The 24,055-nt window shown below is 33.9% G+C and overlaps 1 long non-coding RNA gene across 1 annotated transcript in view; it reads left to right on the top strand.

The window, feature by feature from the left end:
* LOC141564909 (uncharacterized) overlaps positions 1–529 on the top strand; it is a 105,681-nt gene extending 105,152 nt beyond the window's left edge. The window contains exon 3 of the long non-coding RNA XR_012488795.1: positions 198–529. This is a non-coding gene — a long non-coding RNA (uncharacterized LOC141564909). The remainder of the gene's footprint in view (positions 1–197) is intronic.
* Positions 530–24,055: the final 23,526 nt, after the last annotated feature.

The following is a 24,055-nucleotide window of genomic DNA, read 5'->3' as shown; positions in this document are numbered from 1 at the left end:
AATGACTCAGTAGATGCCAAGCTAGAATTGAGTATACATGCAAAAAATTGAGTATCTGATGTCTCTCTTTCTTCCCTAGAGCTTTTTTGTGATTTGTGTAGGTATGAAAAACTGACTTTCCCCCCCACATAGCTTCCATGCATTTGTAAACATGAGTCCTTTATCTTTTCTTTCTATTTTTTCTTTCCTTATTTTAGGTGAACTATGTTCTGAGATGGAAGTGTCAAGATGACCAGATCTGTGAAAGCTAATGAAAAAGGAAATACCCATAGACATAGGTGGAAATTACCAGGAAAACAGTATCAATTTCTTACAGAGAGAATATCTGATTATGGAGTCTAAAAACCATCTCAAATCCCAGAAAAGAATCCCAAATAAAAGGACCTTGTGGCTATCCCACAAAGAGATAAAATTATTTCAGGGTCAGGAATTGGGAATGTATGCCTTTATGCCTTGGCCACCTTTTCTACACCTCATTCTCATTGCACTTGAAGTTCTCTCCAAGAACCTTGTGTATCTAAGAGAAGACCATGCCCCCAAGTTGGGAGGTAATATTTTGTAATTAATATTCTTTCTAGGTGTTCTCAATAAATGTTATTTTCTAGAAGTGAATAGTTCTAGTCATTGATTAAAAATTGAGGGTATAATCGGAAAACATCTATTTATACAAAAATGTTTATACCAGCTTTTTTGTGATGACTAAGAAAAATTGGAGAGATACTCATTAATTGGGGAATGACTAAACAAGCTATGTTACATGATTGTAATAGGACATTGTTATGCCATAAGAAATGACAAGCAGGATGATTTCAGAAAACTTGGACTTACATGAACTGATGCAAAATAAAGTGAACAGAACCAGGAGAACATCATACACAGTAACAACAATATTATTTAATAAAGAACTGTGAATTACAGCCATTTTCAGAAATACAATGATTCAAGAAAATACCAAAGGACTAATGATGAAGTATACTATTTGCTTCTAGAGAAAGAACTGATATTGATTGAACACAGATGGAAGCATGCTATTTTCATTTTCTTTCTTTCATTCTTTTTATTATATTTGTGTCTTCCTGTACAAAATGGCTAATATTTGAGTATCTGATGTCTCTCTTTCTTCCCTAGAACTTTTTGGGACTTGTGTAGATATGCATAGATATAATCTATATCTGATTGCTTACCATCTCAGGGAACTGGGGGAAAATTATATATATATATATATATATGTATATATATATATATGTATATATATATATACATATATATATATGTATATATATATATATATATATATATATATAATACATAATATATATGTTTATATTATATATATGTATAATTTTCCCCCCAGTTCCATATATATATATATATATGGAGGACACATGAAATAAGGTGTGGTTAGTGGCAGTATTAGAAGCCTCAGTAGTCAGCTACCCTCTGAGTTTGAAGCCTTCCAGTTCAAATACAAGTGCAGTGAGTGAGCCCAAAGGGAATTAAAAAGCAAATGTCCAGAGTGGCAAACAATTTGATTAAGGTCCACAAGTAGTTGCAAAGTGGCAAAGGCTGAATAAGAACCTAGTTCCTCTGACTCCAAATTATTTTTTGTAAGTTTCTGGGAGAAAGAGATTAAATTGCATTCCTTCTTTGAATTCTCAGTGCAAGCCCCATTGAGCACAATAGGCACTCACTAAATGTTTGTTAAATTTAATCACTATATTGGTCTGAATGTTGGAGTAGGAAGAATCAAGAGTTCTATTATAATCCCAGTTTTCACATTAGCTACCTGCAAGATCTTGAACAACTACCACTTCTAGTCCTCAATTTCCTGGATAAGAGCTTCTTAACCTGAATTCCATTATTTAAAAAAATATTTTGATAAGTATATTTTGATATAATTGAGTTTCTTTAAATCCTATGTTTTAAATTTATGTATTTGTTTTATGTATTTAAAATATTATTCTGAAAAAATGGCTATAGTTTTCACCAGAATGCCAACATGATCCAATATTAAAAAAAAAAAAAAAAAGAAAACATTTAAGAACTCTCTAGATTAGATGATCTCTAGGGCCCCTTTCAGCAATAATAATCTATGGGCATATGAGTCTGTAATTGAATCTCCAGGAGAGTTGCTTCATTGCTATTAATAAAAGTGTACTCTACCATTCAGCAAATTCAATTTTATACAACTGGATGTGACATAACATTGATTCCTTCCTTCCATGTTTCTCATGATCAAAGAGTACCAGAGTGTAATGCAATAGATAATCTATCAGAATTCAGGACACAAGTACTAGAGTCCCAATTAGGTATAAGATCTTGAATATGTAACAAAAACTCTTTGACTTTCAATTTTCTCATTTGTAAAATGTATGAAAACAAAATAATAAACACGGTACCAGGTGTCCTGGGCTTTAATCAGAGTTCTTTCATCATGTTTCTCTGTGTAACTCTAGGCACTTTCCTTTTTTTTTTTTTTTTTTTTTTTTTTTTTTTCCTGAGCTTCAGATTTCTTATCTGTAAAATGAATTTGATTTGATTTAGATTATTTCTAAGGCACTTTCTACTTTGAAGGAAGCATAATATAATAAGAGGCAATGTAGTATAGGAGAAAGAATGCCAGGTCTTTAGTAAGAAGACCTGGATTTGAATCCAAAGTCTGCAGTGACTAGCTATGTGACACTGAACAAGTTGACTTTTCTCAACCTCACTTGTAAAGTTGAGTTAATAATAATTGTACTATTAACTTTTCTCTCAAGGTTAAGTGAAATTAGTGCTTTTCAAAATATCTTAGAAATGTGAAATTGATATGAGCTTATGTTTAGATATTCTAGTTCTAAATGTCTATAATTTGGGTGATATTGTATTACCTTGGCATTTTTCACCTTTGTTTTGTAAAAGAGAGACAGAAAAAAATAATTTATCTCTTAATTTAAGGCTTGAGTATTTGCATTAGCATAAGTTTGCCAATTAAACCCAACTATGGGCAAGTAAGCCTTTTTGATGAGAAGGAGGACACTGGAACTATATTCAATTAGGCTATTCATTGTATCCATGTCCAAAAGCTATGCTAATACATAAAACAAATAAGGAAAAGGATGGGAAAAATTGGTTATCAGTTGCCAGAGTTGATAAGAGTTTTGGACTTGCAGTCAGAAAGATCTGAATTCAAATCTCATTCAGACAATTAGTAGCTGTGTAACCATGAGCACATGAATTAACCTCTGTTATTTTCCTAATATGTAAAATTCAGATGATAACAACAGAACTTAGCTTATGTGATTGTTGAATCAAGTAAGATAATGTACATAAAGTACTTTTTAAACTTCAAAGTACTATATTATCTAGATGTTATTACTATTTAATTTTATATACCAGCAACATTTGGAAATAAATGATGTTGCAGTATAGTTCAGATTTCTAAGTCATTTCTTTAGGTTTGGTTGATAATTTATCTAACATTTGTTCTATCTATACATCGCCTATTTCCAAAACAAGCTTATAATGATCTTGTGAGATCCATAAGAAAGTCGTACTACTAGAAGGCATATATTATGTGTAAGATGCATAACATTGTTGGTGGAGTTGTGAACGAATCCAACCATTTTGGAGAATAATCAGGAATTATGCCCAAAAAGTTATCAAACTGTGCATACCCTTTGATCCAGCAGTGCTACTGCTGGGCTTATATCCCAAGGAAATACTAAAGAAGAGAAAGGGACCTGTATGTGTCAAAATGTTTGTGGCAGCCCTGTTTGTAGTGGCTAGAAACTGGAAAATGAATGGATGCCCATCAATTGGAGAATGGTTGGGTAAATTGTGGTATATGAATATTATTATTCTGCAAGAAATGACCAGCAGGATGAATACAGAGAGGCTTGGAGAGACTTACATGAACTGATGCTGAGTGAAATGAGCAGAACTAGATCATTATATACTTCAACAACAATACTGTATAAGGATGTATTCTGATGGAAGTGGATATCTTTAACAAAGAGAAGATGTAATTCAGTTCCAATTGATCAATGATGGACAGAATTAGCTACACCCAGAGAAGGAACACTGGGAAATGAGTGTAAACTATTTGCATTTTTATTTTTCTTCCCAGGTTCTTTTTATCTTCTGAATCCAATTCTTCCTATGCAATAAAAAAAATTTGGTTCTGCACATATATATTGTATCTAGGATATATTATAACATATTTAACATGTATGGAACTGCCTGTCATCTAGGGGAGGAAATGGAGGGAAGGAGGGGAAAATTTGGAACAGAAATGAGTGCAAGGGATAATGTTGTAAAAAAAAATTACCCATGCATATGTCCTGTCAAAAAAAGTTATAATTATAAAATTAATTTTTAAAAATGAAAAAAAGAAAAAAATTAGGATGCATAAATTAAATGAAATATTTATGTATTTTCCTGGGAATACTAATGACCTGCACAATTCACAAGAATATTGGAAAATGTTTTGGAGATAGTAAAGATCAAAGATAATTTTGGGGAAAACATATGGTCATATATACTTATGTATCCATATATTAGAAAATAAAGAACAAATGACCGCAAAACATTTATTAATCATTTGTCATATGCCAAGCACTTTGCTAAATGCTAGAGATATGAATAAAGCAAGTATGATAGTCTATGAGATCAAATAGTTCCCACTCTAATTGAGGAAGACAACACATTCTTTTTCATATTTTATGTGTTTATATACATATCCACACATAAGTGGATATAACAAAAGGTGTTGAATAAATATGCATATATAATACATATGCCATAATGTATGATGTAAGACCTATTAACCACAAAAAAATCCCTAGTATTTTTATAGTATTTTAAGCTATAAAAAGTACTTTTTCTGTTTCAGTAGGAATCATTTTCCCTCTACTACAAGATAAGCAGTTCATTGATTAAGTCCATCAGCAGACATTTCTTGTTTGGACTTTTAAAAGGATGAAGAGAACAGACTTTATTGCCCTTGGGAATTGTACAGTGGTGTTAGTAATCCCACGCTGTTTTATGTTACAAAAACCTATCTTTTGAATACCTGTATTTTTTCAGTGATGGTATATGGCTATGAATTATGAAATATTACAATTTTGAGATAATCAAAATCATAGGTTCTCCAAAGAACAATCAATAAAATGATTTATAGAGAGGCATCTAGGTAGTGTAGGAAACTAGACTAAGAATCAGGAAGACTTGGGTTCAAAATACTGTGTCAGATACTTATGAGCTATATGTTAGCTCTTCTAGTCTTAGTTTCCTTATCTGCAAAATGAAAACGATAAGAACATCTACCTTACAGGGTTATGAGGCTCAAATGAGATTGCATATGTAAAGGTGTTTTTTTAAAAATAATTCTTAAAGCACTTTATAAATGCTAGCTATTATTAATTGCGATTAAATAGGCTACATCTACTTAAGTACCAGCAAAAAATTCTTGCCACAAATCATCCATTCCCCTAAAATGCATCTATGTCTATGTATATATACTTAGTTGTATGTATGTGTATAAACATATATATATATATATATATATATATATATATATATACGTATATTATAAAATTAAAATATATATAGATAATAGGGATATAGATATATATAATAGGGAAAGCTTTAGACTCATTTTTACAAGAGCTTTCCAAGCTCTTTTATCTCTTTTGCCCTACTAACAGTAGTGTTATATACCCTTTATAGAAACAAAGTCACAGTGTTTTCAGAATTCCTTTTCAACATATGGTGACTGAGGAGCTAAGCTGGAAACATGACCCACATAAAGCATGACTTACTGAGTCTGTTCTCTGCACGGAACCATGCACACGCTTAGTTGGGAAGGTTATATGTTTATTTAATGACCTTTTCGGTGCAATGGTTTGGGGCTCTGCCTCACAAATGGCCTTTGGAACATTTTCACTTTTGTCTTTTACATTGTAACTGCAGATGTGATTATTCCTTGGCAAAAAGAAACATAGATATTCTTGCATCTGAAATTCTCATTCTACCCTAACAGAGCCTCAGTACTTTGTCCTTCAATCCTCCTTTCAAAAGCTATACATTGTATTTTTTTCTTAATTACCTTTTTGTTTGAGATAAAGTTGAATTGACAAATTTGTTACATTATTCTTTTAAGTCTGTGTCCTAATTTTCTAGGGCAACCTGAAATGAAACCAAAATACATAAAAGCACAATTGCCTCTATCCCCATTTTTTGACTGGATAAATACTTCCTCTTAAGAGAAAATTTGTACAGTAAATGACTAGAATCCCTGTTAATCACTTAACTAATCAAATTGGAATTATATTAAATGGTTTATGCTTCAAAAGGAAATTAATGATTATTTATTGCTTATTAAAAAGTGGCAATGCATTATTTGCTTCTTATCCATGTTGACTTGAAATCTCTTAGATGCTGGTGCCTTGTGAAGGATGTGACTCTGTTTCCATTTTGCTCTTACATTAAAAAGAAAAGCTGTTCTATATGGTCAAAAGTAACCCCAGCCCCAAATAAATAAGTGAAATAAAACACAATATAGCTGACAGCAAAACCATGGTCCTACTGACACTATGATTTCATTCTCTATGAAATCATGTCCATTTCAGTGGGTTCTTGTTGCAATAAATGTGGCTTAGCAAAACTTTTATTCAATAAGGAAAGCTTCATAAATATAGAGTTGGTGCATTTTACTTGATCTGCCACATAAGTGCATTTTGTTGAAACATATCTTAAAATAGCTTATGAAGACATCCCCATATATTCAGAATTACTGTACTTGCAGAAAAAAAGCAGCAGTATTCTCCTGTGATTCCTTTAATCATGAGCATTAAAGAAAAGTCCTTCTGAGCATCAGAGGCTGCTGACTAAAGTTAACATTTTCTTGCTTTGCTAACAGTGCTTCTAGCTATGTTTTTCCACCCACATGATGCTGATGCAAAGTGACATTCGCACCTGTTTGTCACCATCTTATGGTAATTAGCAGAGTGCCCTAAGTAGTAACGGGGCCATCACATCTAAACACAAGCCATTAACATATTGCAGCAGTCATCAGTGGGAAAGCTTTTGGAGCTGGTAGATTTGCACACTCTAGCATACCTTGGCTCAGTTCACAGGACTCTCTCCATATTGGGGTCACTGGGGATGGGAGAAGGAAATGTGGGATGTAACCAGTCAGGAGTGAAAGAATACATTTTACTGCAGGTTTACTTTCATGTATTATGCATGGCCTTCAAGGTCACTGCATGATCATTTATAAGATTTTAATGAGATATCAAAGTGGAAAGAATGGAATGTAATTAATGTGATCTTATTGAAAAGATAGATACAGGTAGAAGAACAGCCCAATAGTACCACAGCAGGCTACCCAAACCAAGGATGGGGGAGAAAACCAGGTATTTGCAAGTATCACATATTGGAATGTTTGCCATGTTGCAAGACATCATTCATTCTAATATGGATTCTTGCTACCAGAGGCCCTTGAACTCTGTACAGCAGCACAGCAATTCCTAAAATTAAAGAACACAATATAAGATTCTGTAGGAGAGCAATGATAGGGTACTTGAGTTAGAGTGTGCAATTCTTCTCTAAACCCAGAGGAGGTAGATGACCTCTTACAGGGCTTCAAGAAGAAGAATTTCTATTTAAGCATGGGGATCATCTATGAATCTTTGGAAAAGGTCAAAAGGTTGGCTATCTTATACTTGTGAGCACTTCATTCCCCAGAAGGCATTTTGTTCAACATACAGTAAGGCCTCTTTGAAGTCAGTTTAGTTTTCTGCCTCTTTTCAACCAATAAAAGTTGCTTTGCTGTAGTGCACTCAGAGCAGGACATAATATAGTTAAACCTTGATTAACAAAACAAAGTCGGCTTCCTGAGATTCTCTAGCACATACGATTATTTGGCTACTCTAAAATTTTAAGAGAGAAAGGGGCAGATAAAAACAAAGTAAGTTAGTATCAGAGACTTGATTGAAAGCAAAACAAAATGAAATAATAATATTTGGATATATCCTGGAAGATTGATACACATTCCACTTTGTTCCTCATCTTTCATATCTAAAGTGCTGTTCTAGGAAGACCATGAATTGTTAGCATCATAATATCATAGATTTAGAGCTGAAAGGGACAAACAGATGAGTACATCCAGTTTGAACCCTTCATTTTACAGATAAGGAAACTGAGTAACAGAGACGTTTTTCTCCAAAGTTATGCAAGAAACAAATGGAAGGGCTAGCATTTGAATTCAAGTTTTTTTTTTTTTTTTTTTGCCTCTTTGTCCATTTCTTTTTCTACAGACCACATTAGTGCATGTTGCTGATGCAGATGAAAAAGAGACATTGTCATTTGAAAAGTACAGTATTTTATCACTGAAGATTAAATAATGCTCTGAATAGTGTTCCTTAAGAGTCAGGAAAATATATATATTATAGAAGGATTTTTAATCTGAAGAACTGAAACAAATGGAGTTATAATATTGATTAAAAAGCCAGGACAGTAAGCCACACCATTCCTTTCAAAGTCTCAAAGAAATTTTGCCTTCATTATTCTACATAAGCTATTTAGTTTTGCAAATGCACAGTTCCTTGGGTAAGAAAAAATATGTGCAAGGTGAATAATAAAAAGGTTGATTTCACTTGTTGCAGTATGATGTGGTACCTGGCTCAAGGTAGCTGCTTAATAAATGCTTATTGATTAATTGATTTCTCCCTGCCTATTAGCTAAGAAAATATATCAATGTGTTATATTTATACAATATAAAAACCCTAACAAACTAAATTATTCCTATTTTATATATGAAGTAACTGAAGCTCAAATAGATAGTAAACTTGATTGTAGTCATACAGCTAGGAAGTATCAGAGGTAGGATTTCAGTGCAAAATCTAATTCTTTCTTTCTTTTTTTCATCTCCACATTTTAGTTTATTAAGACACAGACATGAAAAGATTATAATATAATATAATATAATATAATATAATATAATATAATATAATATAATATAATATAATATAATATAATCAGTGTCCCTGTAGTATAGTTGGAAGAACATGGTTTCTGATCTCAGAGGACTTGGGTTCAAATTTAGACCTTCTACTTACTATTCATTTGACTGGAGGGAAGTTATTCTACTTTCATCTATAATTTAGGATTATTTAAAGGTTCAACTGAACTAATGAAGAGCTTCTTTACAAACCTTAAAGCACTAGATTAATATGAACAATGATTAATTATGGACATTTTGTTATTTATATTTTTAATTAATTAATTGCCATCTAATTCTGGACCACCTTGAACAGATGTTTAGACTAGATTTGACTCATGAAAGTCATGGTGAAACACTCTTGAAGTTTGAATGAACCACAGGCAAAGTTTAGGCAACTCATTTTGTATTGAGAGTCAGAAGACAGGAGTTCAAGTTCTGATTCTATTTTCTGTATCCTTTATGATGTTTGACACACATATAAAATGAAACTATGGAATTATATCTAAAACCTACAATTGTAAAACAAATCTGGAAATAAAAGTTCAGGGCTTTTTATTCTCAATTAAATATTTGGGTCAGAAGGATAAAATACCTCCATTAGAAAAGTTAAATTTCTTTTTTAAAAAATAAGTTTTCATTTTAACTTTCTAGTTCCATCAAAATAGCTAATAATCATTTTCTTCCTAACAGTCTGAAATCCCAAACACAGTCTTCTTCTGATTGATATTTTTCCATAGCTGAAACTGGATCAAATTTGGCATTTTAGGGGAGAAAGCAAATATTCATTTTTGGTCTAATCAACAAATACTAGACATGTGAGATAAAATAATTTAAAATTCATGAAGAAATCATCCTTCCATTTGTAAAAGGTTAAGTTCCCCTAAGCTATGAAAGAAAAACACCTTCTGAAGACCTGGGGAAGCAGTAAACATTAGTGGCAAGTGACGGGAATTGATCCTTCTTTTCTGTGCCTGTCATGTCTCTAAATTTTATTTCCACTATTTCTAGAATGCTATGAAAAGAGAGAGTTGAAGCAGGACTATGGCCTGAGGGCTGTGGTACCTGGGTCTCTGACTTTTCTTCAATTATGAGGCCTCCCTGCCTGATTGTGAGATGTGCATCTAACTGGGGACTTGGATGGTTGCAAAGTATTGATTAGCCATAATGTGAAGTTAAATCTGAATAAAAAAGCACCGCGATCAAAAGACCTTCATTGGAGATAGCATGCCCTGTAAGTCAAGGGTCTAGAAATTCTGATGAGCTCTGTTTCCTTTCTGTTGGAGAGAGATTTCCTAGGTTTACTTATAAAGGCTCTCTTGATAATGAAAGTCCAGTGGACCTTCTGTCAAAAAAGCTGATGTTTTGGGTTTGACAGGTGCTTGTTAGTTTTTCATCCCAGATCACTCGACATGCAGAGGAAACTAGAAAAGAAGATTGCTAATAATACGGTGTTTCATGAAGACTGACTTGTCACTTTTACTGGGAAACCAACTCTTCCAGTATTTTACACTAAAAGAAAACTAACTCTGGCTGGCCATGGAACTTCTCTATTTCCCAAATATTGGTCCTATGGCAATCTAATATAGTTCTCATGCAGCTCCAATTAGAGGCACCCTTTTATTTAAAGTATGTACAAAAGCAGGCATAGCTGATTAAATAAATAGCATACAAACACAAGGCATTAATTTAAGCAAGTTTTCATTTTTTTAAAATTTTGTTTACTGTATAATTTCCCTAATATAATAATTTTAGAAATATACAAATCACTGTGTGATGTTGGATAAATCATCTAACTTTTCTTTTGAATTTCAGTTCCCATATTTGTAAAAGTGATGAGACTGGATTACATAATTTTTAATATCACTTGTAATTCTGAAATATTATTGGAATCATATTATCTATGATTCAGTTAACATTTTTTATTTTTATGTATTGTACTATTTCTGAAGTATTTTCAAATGTTATCTCATTCATCTTTCACAAAAATCTTTTGAAATACAGAGAACTGTTTTTTCCTGCTTGATATGGAGAAATTAAGTGACTTTCTCAAGGTCATACAATCAATGGCAGTTATAATTTGAATTTTCTTATTTCTGGTTCAGTTTTCCATCTACTAGAATAAAACTAAATTATTATTTCATAACAGGTGATGGATTTTTAAAGTCAATATTTAATATTTTCCATGTGCCATTTTACAATCTTCTTTTTAGCAATTGCTGGATTTAGCCCTAATCTCTTTGAGGGTAGAGATATTTTTTTTCCCTTAGTAGAACTCTTAAGCACTATTTCTTCATTTGATCTCTGGGCACTTAATAAATACTTGTTAATATAATGAACAACCAAATTCATTGTTTCTAAAATGAATTTGCTTTACTCCCAGATTTCTTTGAGAAGTCATTAGGAGTATAAAAACAGATGAAAAGATTACTGTTAGAACTGAGATAAGCCTTCCTTTAAAAAACAAACAACCACTCACCATGTCCACTCCCAGCATTATGCTGTCCCCACATTTCCAGCCTTAATTTGGACTTCATAACCTTAGTTCTGAAGCCCTAAAATCCTGCTATTCTCACTTATGTTGCTTTGATCAGAGGGCAATCATAGTGGGACTTCAAAGAATCCCGGTTTTGATTTTTATTGATATTTAGCAATGGAATTTTCCCAGTCTTTAGATTCATTTCTTTTCTGATGTGCATATTGTAATATCTTTCTTTCTTTCCTTTCTCTCTTTTTTCTTTTTATTTCTTTCTCTTTCCTTCTCTCTCTCTTTCTCTCTTTCTTTCTTTCTTTCTCTCTCTCTCTCTTTCTTTGTTTCTTTCTTTGTTTGTTTGTTTGTTTGTTTGTTTGTTTCTTTCTTTGTTTGTTTCTTTCTTCTTTCCTTCCTTCCTTCCTTCCTTCCTTCCTTCCTTCCTTCCTTCCTTCCTTCCTTCCTTCCTTCCTTCCTTCCTTCCTTCCTTCCTTCCTTCCTTCCTTCCTTCCTTCCTTTTTTTTTTTTCTTTTCTGGAAATCCATCCAGTTAGAAAGTAAAGTTATTATTCCTTCCCCCCACTCCCCCATACACTCTAACCAGTCTCACTCTGCTTTAACTCTCACTTAATTAGGCATGGTGTCTAAGGGTATTGAGCCCTGGTCAGAAACCCCTCATGATTAAGTAAATTATCCCTGGTGGCCTGGATGTCGCAATCATATTGCTATTCTAGACACTGATAATATAAATTGTCTCTGAAAAGTGCTTATGCTTATTTAAGGCTTCTGAATATTCGCATCCAGGGTACATAGGGTGAAGTAGAGTAGCTGTTGAAGGCAGTTTCACCATTTTAGATGGCTAAGCTGTCAGTCCCTCACTGTTTCCCACTCAGTGAAAGTCAGCTTTATAGCAGCATAAAATTCCAGGGCCAGGAGTAAAGTAGTTGCTTCTTACTTTTGCCTAAAACGTTCCTCTCTTCTGACATGTTCCCCATTTCACCAATTATCCACTGGAAATGCATGTCATCCTTCAAAAAATGAATTAATCACCCCCCAAATGCCTGGCTGAGGATGACAGAAGAGATAAAAGGAAGGCATTGTATAGTCAAACAATGTTACTTAATTGTGCTTTTTTTATTCCAGTCCTGGAAAAGCAACTAGCATATGGCTGCTATGTAGAGAGAGGAGTCCATATTATACACCCTGTGCTTCAGAGAACAACGTTTAACTCTGTCAGCTGAAAACTACCATATGGTAATATTTCACATTGGGCCACTCACACTTAAGAGAAAGACACAGACAAAGATCCTTCGGTTTTGTGCACATATTGATTGAAACCCCCTATTTGTCTCCCTTATCCTCATTCACACTGTCAGTTTCAAACCATCCATCACCCTATGATATTTTCTAAAAGCTGTAGTCTTCCTGGACATTAACCCAGTGATAATGGATGAAATGTCAGCAGAGATGTCAATAACAGTATCATATCCATTCATTCCCGCATCAGTGGATGCTACTGAACCTATAAACCCTTTGGAAGAAGCAGGTATTTAGGCATGAGTGAAGATTACTGGATTACTGACTTCCTTTGGTATCATTTCTGTTAGCTGGAGAGCTGGCTAGTCATTGCTTTGTAGTGTATAATTATAGCCAAGGGCCAGTCTTACTCAATGGTGAAATCCTACAGGGTAGAATTTCAGGGATCCTGCCAAGATCCTCCTGTCTTCACAAAATACCTTTTGTACTTGTTCTCTAAATCCCATATTGAGGGATTCAATCTTTTGGCTTAAGGGTATTTGCCCCTATTAAGTTAAGAATGCTTCTGGGATGGCCTTTGTAGTTATTATTCAGTGGTTTCAGTCATGTCCAACTTTTTGTGACTCCTTTTGGGGTTTCCTTGGCAAAGATATTAGAATAGTTTGCCATTTCTCTCTTTAGCTCATTTTACAGATGAGGAACTGAAGCAAACAGGGTTAAGTGACTTGCCCAAGATCACACATCTGAGGCCAGATTTGAATTCAGGGAGATAATTTTTTCTTGCTTCTGGCCAGGTACTTTATCAATTGTGCCCCTCAGAAGGGCTTATCAACACTTAACCTTAATGTGGGAGGCAGTGTAGTACAAGGGGAAAAGAATATTCTTTACAGTTAAAGGAACTGGATTCAAATTCTGTTTCTGATGCTTACTATCTGTGTGACCTTGGGTATGACTAGTAAGTGTCTGATGTTGAATTTGAACTCATGAAGATTAGCCTTATTCCAAATCCAGTGCCACTTAGCTACCCCATACCTTATATAAATGAATACATTTGGTCCTTTCCTGAGACAAGTTTTGATAAGCAGGAGAGAAGTGGGAAAGAGAAGGAAAAGCAGAAGCTGAGCTGGGGGAAGGGAGAGGACTAGAAGGGATATAGAAAATTGAAGTTAGAGAATAGGAAGACAAACTGTGTATTTCACTTGTGTGCCAGCCTTGATTTTAGCTTTGGAACTGAAGACTAGAAGTGAGATGGCACCGAAACTTTGATATAAACAGGTAGTTGGACTATGGCTTTATTATCCAATTCCAAGAAGGATGTTTCTTTTATGTTTGTTCAAGGTCTTATGGTTCCTTCTAGGTTCAATTCATGATGTTTCCTTCATGAAGCTTTCTTTCTAATTACCCCATTTCTTAGTAACCACTTCTTTTCCCCAAATTCTTGAGGCACTTAACAAACCATTGGAGAAAATCCTCATTGTAGGCTCTCCTGTCCAGATTCTAGGAGAAAAATATTTGATACCAAATGATTTAGGGGTTATCATATTTATTAATTCAATTCAACAAACATTTATTAAGTGACTATTATGTACTCTATGCTAATTAGATCTGACTAAAGTCCCATCATCTATCTAAAAGACATAATAATACCTCCCATATAAGAGAATTCCTGGGCCAAGGAATCATAATATTGTAGGACTAGAAGTGAATTTATGTATTTTATACAAAGCTACTTCACTAGCAGACTCAGTTTAGAATACATGTAGAGGAGGACTTAAGGCTGTCTTCTTAGAATACCCTAGAATACTTTTGATTCTAATTTTACCCATCTTGAGGTTACTAAGGTTTTGAGCTGCCCAGTTACAAGAGCAATTTCAGTGGATACAACTTACTCTTCTGATTGTTTATGTCTTCAATGTTGTTCTACTTTGATGCCAGCAATGTGCCTGTATCATAAAAACAAGTTTTCAACTTTCCATATTTATCATCCTTTTGGGTTCTATAGTTCCACTTTAGTTTATTGATCATGAAGTTACTTTCACCATCTATAGAACATTAATCTGACCTGATCTATACAAATTCCAGCTAATTTGCCTTCTTTGATAAGAAATCTCTTTGCTTCTGGTTATTTACCAGTTCCTTTATGTGCCTTTGCCTAAGTTTTAGCTCAGAATCCTGAGAATTGATATGTGTACTACTTGAGCAAACAATTCTACTCCAAGTAAACAACCTTGATAATTGTGTAGCAGGCATATTTCTAGTCTTATTTCAGCAAAATCATGCATTTGTTTACCCAGAAGACTTACAGAAAACACCCCATGTGCATAAGAAATGGAACCCAAATTTGGTATATAGCAGTGTTCATATTGGGACAGCTTGGTGGCATAGTAGATAGGCAGTAGACCTGGAGTCAGGAAGACCTGAGTTCAAAACCTGAACTCAGTTTCATCTGTTAAATGAGCTGAAGAAAGAAATGGCAAATCACTCCCTTATTTTTGCCAAGAAAACCCCAAATGAGGTCACAAAGAATCAGCTACAATTGAAATGAATGAACAACCAGGACAAAAGCAAAAGTGCTCCTATTATGTATCATTTGATATAAATTTCCCCTCTGAATGAATAAAATTAAATGGGTGAGTGAATGAAAATCATTTATTAAGGGCTTATTATATAGTATATGCCTTACTTCCTATGCTAAGTATTGGAGATACATATGTAAAGGAAGGATAATTTAAACCCTCAAAAAAGTTTATACTCTAATAAGGGAAAACAGTATGTATGGAAAATGGTGAAGGGCATTTTGGTCAAGGAAGTCACAGGGATGGTTAGTGGAATTATAGTTGTAAATTGATATTACCTTTCAGAAGCAATTTCCAGAATCAATACTGTTCCCAGAATAAGAGGTGGAAAGCTGGGGGGAAGTAAGATCAGAATGGCTCAGGTGAACCATGGACCTTGGGTGAAATAGATATAGAGGACCATGGGATATTCAGCCAATTAAGACAAGATGTCCCCAGTGTGAGAGTTCCAAAGTTTAATGGTTTAGTTCTTGGCCATAGTATTTAGACTTTTAATTTTGAATGTTCTACAGCTGCTGCAGCAGGTTAGTCTAACAGGAAGATGGCCAGGGCGAAGCATGTTAATGGGGTGGGGTACAGCTGATGACAGAATATTATACCGAACTATATTAATTTTCTGGAGTGGTTTGGCCAGAGTTGTAACTTTCACATAAAAAGATTTCTCATTACTTTTGTGAAATGACAAAAGCCATGATCAAAGACAACTGTATAATATGAAAAAGCTTTAATGTTTATTTTTTTCTGATGAAAGAAACATAAGATAAAGGCATCTTCCAAAGTAGATTATCAGCATTCTGAAGGCAGGAATCTTGTCTTATAACTCTTTGAGTCTCTAATACCTGTCACAGGACCACAGATATTTAATAAATGTTTGATGAAGTTGGTGATAATAAAGAGTGGAATTCAATAATATGGTAAGTCATTTTGGACCACATCCAAAGGGGCTTAGTAACTAAAGTACCCAAAGGAGCTCATTATAAAGCAGTCTCATTTCTATCCTTTGGAGTCATGCTATGAAATTCCTTTAGAATTAAAAGATAGCGGATATATATATTCGTGTGTATGTATGTATGTGTGTGTGTGTGTGTGTGTGTGTGTGTGTATAACTTTTACAAATATCCTGCTTCACAATTGTTCAGTGCAGGACATACTATTTCTGTTTTATAGATGAGGAAAAAGGATTCAGTGAAGTGATTTGATCCTTATTAAAAAAAACAAAAAAACAAAAACTAGTGAATAACAGCTAGGTGGTACAATGCATAACATACTAGATTGGGAGTTAGTGAGGTCATTTACTAGCTGCATTAGCCTGGACAGGTAAATCACTTTAAACTTATCCTCACCTCATTTTCCTCACTTGTAAAATAACTAGAAACATTCATGATCGAAAGAGGCTTGTCTCATTTTCCTCATCTGTAAATTAAGGAGTTGAACTAGATGGCTTCTGAAGTCCCTTCTAGATCTATGATCTTATGATTCAGGAATCATTTCTCAAGTGACTTTCTATGCATAGTCAGTCAATGACTTACTGAAACAAAAAAAAATATTGCTTTCAAATCAAAAAGTAAAAATGATAAACTGTATGATTAAAACAACTCCAACCTACCATCCCTGAAGTCAGGATGACCTGAGTTCAAATCTGGTGTCAGACACTTAACACTTCCTAGTTGTGTGACCTGGGCAAGTCACTTAACCCCAAATGCCTCAGCAAAACCAAAAACAAAACAATTCCAACCTAACATGTTCTTGCCCAAAAAATTGGAAATGTATAAAAAATTAAAAATTGCCATAGATTATCATCATTTCCTTAAAAAAATTAATTCTTAAGAAAACTAAAAGAACCAAGAAATTACCTTAGCTAGCAAACACTTGATTTCAACAGCTAGAATCATTTTGGTGCTAAGCACAATACTGGTTTAGGATAGTATAACATTTAGAAAATCTTATGGAAAATAATAATCTCATAAATATTGCCTCATAAATCCACATGAGGTAGTAGATTGGAAAAGGAAGTTCAGAGAAAGCTTTTCAAGAAATCTAACTAGATCACTTTGAGACCATTTAATGAATCTGGAGAGAACAGACAAAAGTAAGATCTCTTAAAAACTACAAAACCTCCTAAGTGAGAGTCAGACTCAATCAAAGGAATTTGTTTAATTTTTTACAAGGGGAAAAGTAGATGAAGAATGTCTGATATGTAGTTGAATGACTAATTCATTGAATTTTTCTATTGGAATATATATCTTAGACAAAGAAGAAAAGAAGTGGGATTGTTTTCCTTTATGAAACTTCAAAATTCATTTAATAACACCAGATCTTACCCCTTATCCTCAAACAAAGGTACATCTTTCAAAAATGATATTATTTTATAGATACTCTATGACTGTGAGTAACCTAACATGTAATGGATATGCATCAACATGAATAGGCCACAAAATATTACTAGTAAAGTATTGCTCAAAAGTCATGTAAAGAATATCATTAAAATCATGTACAACAAACGAAAGATGTATCATCTAAGTAGAAAGAGCAAGACATGACTTAGGAACAGCTTTCTTGTTCTACTGATTTTCTTGTGATATCAATAGAAAGCAAAGAAATTCTTTCCTTTATTTGGTGGGCCCCCTCTGGAAGATTAATGGAAGAACATGGACAAAAGTCATATAAATTGTTAGACATGGAGGAATTTTGATTTCCATAGAAAGCGAGAATACTCAGATTGATGAAATAACAGATCTCTCATAGAACTATAAAAAATAGAATCCATATCTAGAAATTAATGTATACATAGATATAATAATACTAGTGAAAGTGATATTGATGAACATATTCAGTGTACACTAGTGGATTCTGAAAACTTTAAATATCTGAGATAACTTCTTTTTAAAAAATTCTTCATTCTTGGTCAATAACTTTACCTATAATAACATAAAGATATCCAATGATTTCATAGAGTTTGAACTTTTAATTCTTTGTGAGTCAATCAACAGACTTAAGCTGCTGCACTTGTGGCTATTTCATGAGTTTTTGCATGCAAGATTTGTAAACGAATTATATTATACATATTGTTGTGATATTCTAGTCAGGATGAAGGGATTGTTACTTTTTTGGGGGAGGAGGGGAAGTGAGGAGAGAGAAAATTTGGAAGGTTTTACAAAGATGAATGTTGAAAATTATCTTTGCATATATTTTGAGAAATAAAATACTATTAAAAAATCTCTACCCTCAAAGAAATTACATTCTGATGAAAAGAAGACAACACTTAAAAGGCAGATGAAAAATGATGATGGAATGGGGAGAAGATATTTAGCATGATAGGGAAGCCCAGAGTGTCAATATCATTACTAGTTGGAGATCAAAGCAGGACTGGCTTGGAATTTTTTGCAGAGTGGAGAGTTCCAGAAGGAATTCATCAATGGGAGGAAAGAAATTACATACAGGGTTTGGTCATATGAAAGAGGCAGAGCAAGTAGAAATTACTTACTGAGATTACTGTGGTGATAGAGGTCAACGGGACAGGTAAAAGATAGAGAGGTTTCTGAGAACTAGTAGTTATTTGCTTTCATTTAATCAGGCATCATATATAGAGAAGAGGTTTGTCTTATTACCCTAAGCTCTAATATATTTAAATCTTCATGTAAACTAGTGTAGAGATATCAAAATGCCTTAAATGAGATTTCTTGACTTTTCTACTGTCACTACTGACTCCAATTTTTCTTTATCCATGTACAGAGAAATTTTGATAGTAGATCACCTTTCTCCTCAGCTGTAATCTTACATTATCATTTGCCTGTTGGTAAGTCTCACAGGCAGCTCAGACCAATGTGTCTCAAACTGAATTCATTATATTCTACTTCGTGCTCCATAGCTGATCTCCCTCTTAATTTCTCTATTTTTGTAGCAGGCAATACTATCCTTCTAGGCACTAAGTTTACAATTCTTTCAGTCACTCTTGAATCTGTTCTCTCCATCACCCCTTTTATTAAATCAATTGTTGAATATTGTAGAATCTATTTGTTCAACTTCTTTGGGAACTGCTTCTTTTGTAGCCAATCAGATAGCTTCTAACTGACCATTCATCAACCATTAATCTGACCATGTCATTAATTTACCAAAAAAAAAATTGTTGTTGATGTCACTCAGTCATGTCTGGCTTTTTTGTGACCCCATTTGGAGTTTTCTTGGAGAAGATACTAAAGTAATTTTTTTTCTCTAGATCATTTTTACAGATGAGGAATTAAATGACACACAGATAGTAAGTTTTTGAGACCAGATTTGAACTCAGGGAGATGATTCTCTTGACTTTAAGTCAGGCATTCTTTTTGCCAAGCCATCTAGTTGTCCCACAAAAATAATAAGTAACAATCCCCTCCCCGGAACTGTGACTCCTTTAACCTTCCCAATCTTTCACAATATTGTGATTATTTTCCCCCTATATATTTCTTGTTTTGGTCAAACTCACTTTCTAACTTTTATGTGCATGGGATATTCCATTTCTTACTTATATTCCTTTGCACTGGTATTATACCATGTCTGCCATATATTTCCTTATCTTCTTTCAAAGCATAACTCAGGTGGCAGCTAGCTAGATGATATAACATAATGGTGGGTCTAAATACAGGAAAATCTGTGTTTAATTATAGCCTCAGATACATACTAGTTGAGTGACTCTGAGTAGGTCATCTAATCTATTTGTATTTCAGTTTCCTCATATGTAAAAGTGGTGTAATAGACTCAACCTCTCAGGGTTGTTGTGAAGGTCAAATAAGATAAATATTTTATTGTTATTATTATTCTAGCATCTCCCCTGTTTTGAATAACCTCATCCTCTTAGAATGACTTTGTACTTTCTTATATGTGAACTTATCCCATCCCTCACTACTATGTAAGCTCTTTCAGGGTAAGAACTCTTCTATATTGATCTTTGTCCATTTTTGGAACGTGATGCCAAGAAAATGTATTCAATGCATGTTGAATTGAAATAAGTGCCCATGCTCTTCTACTAGATTGTAGCAAATATTCTAAGCTAAATATTTTCTGTAAAAATGTTTTGTCTTCAGTTTAACTCTAGGATAGAAGAATATCACATAAAAAGCACTTCTTCTTGTGCCATCCCTGATTTGTATTTAGATTTCCTTGCATTTGATCCCATACAGAAGGATGGAAGTTTTTCCATAAGACCCGCACTATAGATTTGGCAGCTTAAGGAAAACAAATAGCCTCAATATAAGATATGCTGATGCTTTGTCACTTCTGATACTGGAAAAGCTGCTGCCTCTACATTTTCTACACTTTCCCCCCAGCATAATGTTAAGCAATAGAACAAGGGACACTCTACTGGACTCTAATGGTCTGATAATGGACCACAATAAAAGTTATGTGTCCCCCGCTGAAGGTGAAGGCACATAATGGTTGGTGAGATCCATTATCTGACCATTAGATGGAGACAATTGTTAAAATAAATTTTAAAAATGTTATTTTCACTCATTTCCCGTATTTTAGAAAAATAATTTAAAGAATTCCCCAAAGAATGGCTGGGGATTTACATGTATGTCTATGTTTTATGTATACACATATCCTTATAAAGATATATGTAATTCATCTCATCTTACCTAAATATGATAGAGAATGAGTATGGAGACACACCATATTCGAGCCATTAATTAGCCTTTTATGTGTAATAGAGGAAATAAATTACATAAACCAAAGAATTAGAAAAACAAGGATAAATATGGATTCACTAGGGATCAGCTCTTTGCTTATTCTCCCAAATTCTCTCTCCCTCTGACCCAACACTTTACACACACACACACACACACACACACACACACACACAGAAAAACATTTGATAGCTTTATTGTATATTCTGCAGATGAGTCTCCTTAGGAGGAAGCTTTGAAAGTGCCAAGGCCTATTCAGTTACAGAGGTGGTACGTTATCATTTCTGTGTCTTAGTAATATTTCCTTAGCAATCAATAAATACATCTTTAGCCATTTTATTTGGCCTTAAGGGAATCCTGGTATTTGAGTTGTGTCTCCCAGTGAACATAATGGTATCATGATATCAATATCCCTTTTTCATAATGATGCACTTAATTTGAAAAAAGATCTGCTCTCCATTCTCTTTGGGTGATTCCAGAGCTAAAGCAGGTAACTCCCTGCTAGCTTATATGGGGCCAGTAGTATTTCAAGTGACTAAGCTCTAGCATGTAAAGTGGGTAAGAGATCCACTGTGGTCTTAAAATTGGCTCTCTGGAGTGCTTTATAATTTAAAGATCAAAAGTTATTTATGTACCTGTGTTCTTTTAGAGAGATGCACATTGAAGCTCAATGCAGTGGATATCCAAAATGCTTGGCACATACAATACAGGATTTAAGAAACCCTGATCCTCCTGCCCCAAATATATATCCTTAAGACTTTTGTAATAATTATGCCCTCACTCTCCTGTGCTTCAATTTTCTTGGTTTCTCTCAATTGCAATATTGGTTCTAAAATACATGGAAGACTTTTCTAATATCTTTACTTATAAATTCCCCTCACTTTGGAGGACTGTTGGTTTAAAATTTTTAATTGTATTTTACTTCTAAATGTTTATTGATTTTTTTAAATAAAATTTTTATATTTTTATAACAACTGCAAATAAATATATTTTGATACTCTTAGACATGATCAGAGTATAGGGTGTTCTGTCCATAGAAAGTTGCCATGTATAAAATACTTGGATTAACACTTTTCAAAGCAATTGATAAATTACACTAAATGTTTAAAATTATGTTTAATCTTATTTTGATAATTCAGGGACACATCAAGATTTTATTCTGCTTCAGGGTCTTGGCTATGATTCTTATTTGTACTACATGAAATATATGAGAGAAATGCCTGTTAACTGAGACCTGTTTGCTGGAATGATGAAGAACATAAAGCTTGTTATATCAACTTCCCAAGAACTTGTTCCTTTGTATGAATTTACTTTGAGAAAATGTCTCTTTCATCTTATAGGAGAACCCAAAATTTTATTTTTTATTTCTGATTTGTGATATCACTGTATGTGTTTTTGTTCCATCACTTATCATTATATGCTGATATTACTTCAGCTTCTTTAAAGAACAGATTTCTTTTATATTTTCATACATTAATAAGATTATAATTCTAGAACTGTAAGTATCCTCAGAGATGATCTAGTCTAGGTCCCTTCTTTTACAGATAAGAAACTAAGAAACTAAAGTTATATAAGTTATATAAATGATATCATAGATTTAGAACTAAAAGGGACCTCAGTCACCTTTTAATTCAACCTATTTAATTTACAGAGGTAGAAACTGAGGTTCAGGGAGGTTAAGTGATTTACCCCAAATCACATTGGTAAGAATCAGAGATGAAACTTGAACTTTATTCCTTTAATTCTAGATCCTATGTTCTTTCCACTGTCCCAGGAAATAAGGGCAGTCTTCAGCAGTAGATAGGATTTTAAAATATGCAGTAAGTTAAAAAGTAATCATTCCCAGTGGTTCTTCTTGCATACTCTATATTCTACTGGGGCCATTTCCAATCATTCTGAACTACATCTTGCTACATGAGAGAGTGATGCTGGTGGCCTTGCACAATCCTCTCTATTTTAAATCCAATCCATATACAAGTCATGACATAACTTTCCTGATGTCATAGTCCTATTTGAGAATGAAGGACAAATAGCAATATTCCACTAGGTTCATCTTAATTTCTTGTGATAGGCAGCATAGTATAAATGGATTACTATTAGACCTAGAATAAAGAAGACCTGGATTCAAATTCTATCTCTGTCATAAATTACCTTTGTGAAGGTAGGCAAGTCACTTAATCTCTCTGTTTACTCAATTCATTAACTAGAGACCATATCTATAATACTTAACTCAGAGGGAAGTTGTGAGGATCAGAAAACTAGTGCTTATAAAATGCTTTGCAAACTTTACTCCTTATCTATCTATAGCCTCTTCTTTCCCTCTTCCTCCCCCCCAAAATCTTACCACTGATAACTTTGTATATCCCTCAAATAGCAACAGTAATAATGACTTACATTTATATAATATCTCAAAAAAAATCTCACCACTGAGTCCTTTGTGTATCCCTCAAATAGCAACAAAAATGATGACTTACATTTATATAAGGCTTTATGGTTACAAAGTGCTTTCATGTATATTGTTTTGCACAGTTCTCCCAGACCTGTGAGTCACAGAGTGCCTCATCATTGTTTGACAGATAAGAAAACCAATATTCAGAGAGGATGTGACTTTTCAAAAGATATTCTACTCACAATCTGCTTATAGCTGCTTCCTCTTCCTCCTCCTTCTCCTCCTCCTCCTCTTCCTTCTCCTCCTCTTCTTCCTTCTCCTCCTCCTCTTCCTTCTCCTCCTCCTCTTCCTTCTCCTCCTCCTCTTTCTCCTGCTCCTCCTCCTCTTCTTCCTCTTCCTCTTCCTCCTCTTCCTCTTCCTCCTCCTCCTCTTCCTCCTCCTCCTCCTCCTCTTCCTCTTCCTCTTCCTCCTCCTCCTCTTCTTGTTCCTCTTTCTTGTAGGGCTAAAAAGACTCAGAATTTGCTTTTTAGGGTCATTGTTACATACTTTCTTTTAACCAGTCAAATGTTTGATATTTTAAGAGCAGTTACTTTTTCTTTTTTGATTATTGACTTCAAAGATGTAGTGTATGACATCTTGTTTCATTGCTTAACTTGCACTGACATTTCCTGAGCCCTTTCCTTAATTATATCAAAGTACTCATTTTTAGACTGCTCTTCTC

The sequence above is a fragment of the Sminthopsis crassicaudata genome, chromosome 3, assembly GCF_048593235.1.
Source record: "Sminthopsis crassicaudata isolate SCR6 chromosome 3, ASM4859323v1, whole genome shotgun sequence".
Taxonomy (NCBI): Eukaryota; Metazoa; Chordata; class Mammalia; order Dasyuromorphia; family Dasyuridae; genus Sminthopsis; species Sminthopsis crassicaudata.
Note: the sequence above shows the minus strand (reverse complement) of the source record. Positions and strands in the feature narration are given on the sequence as shown.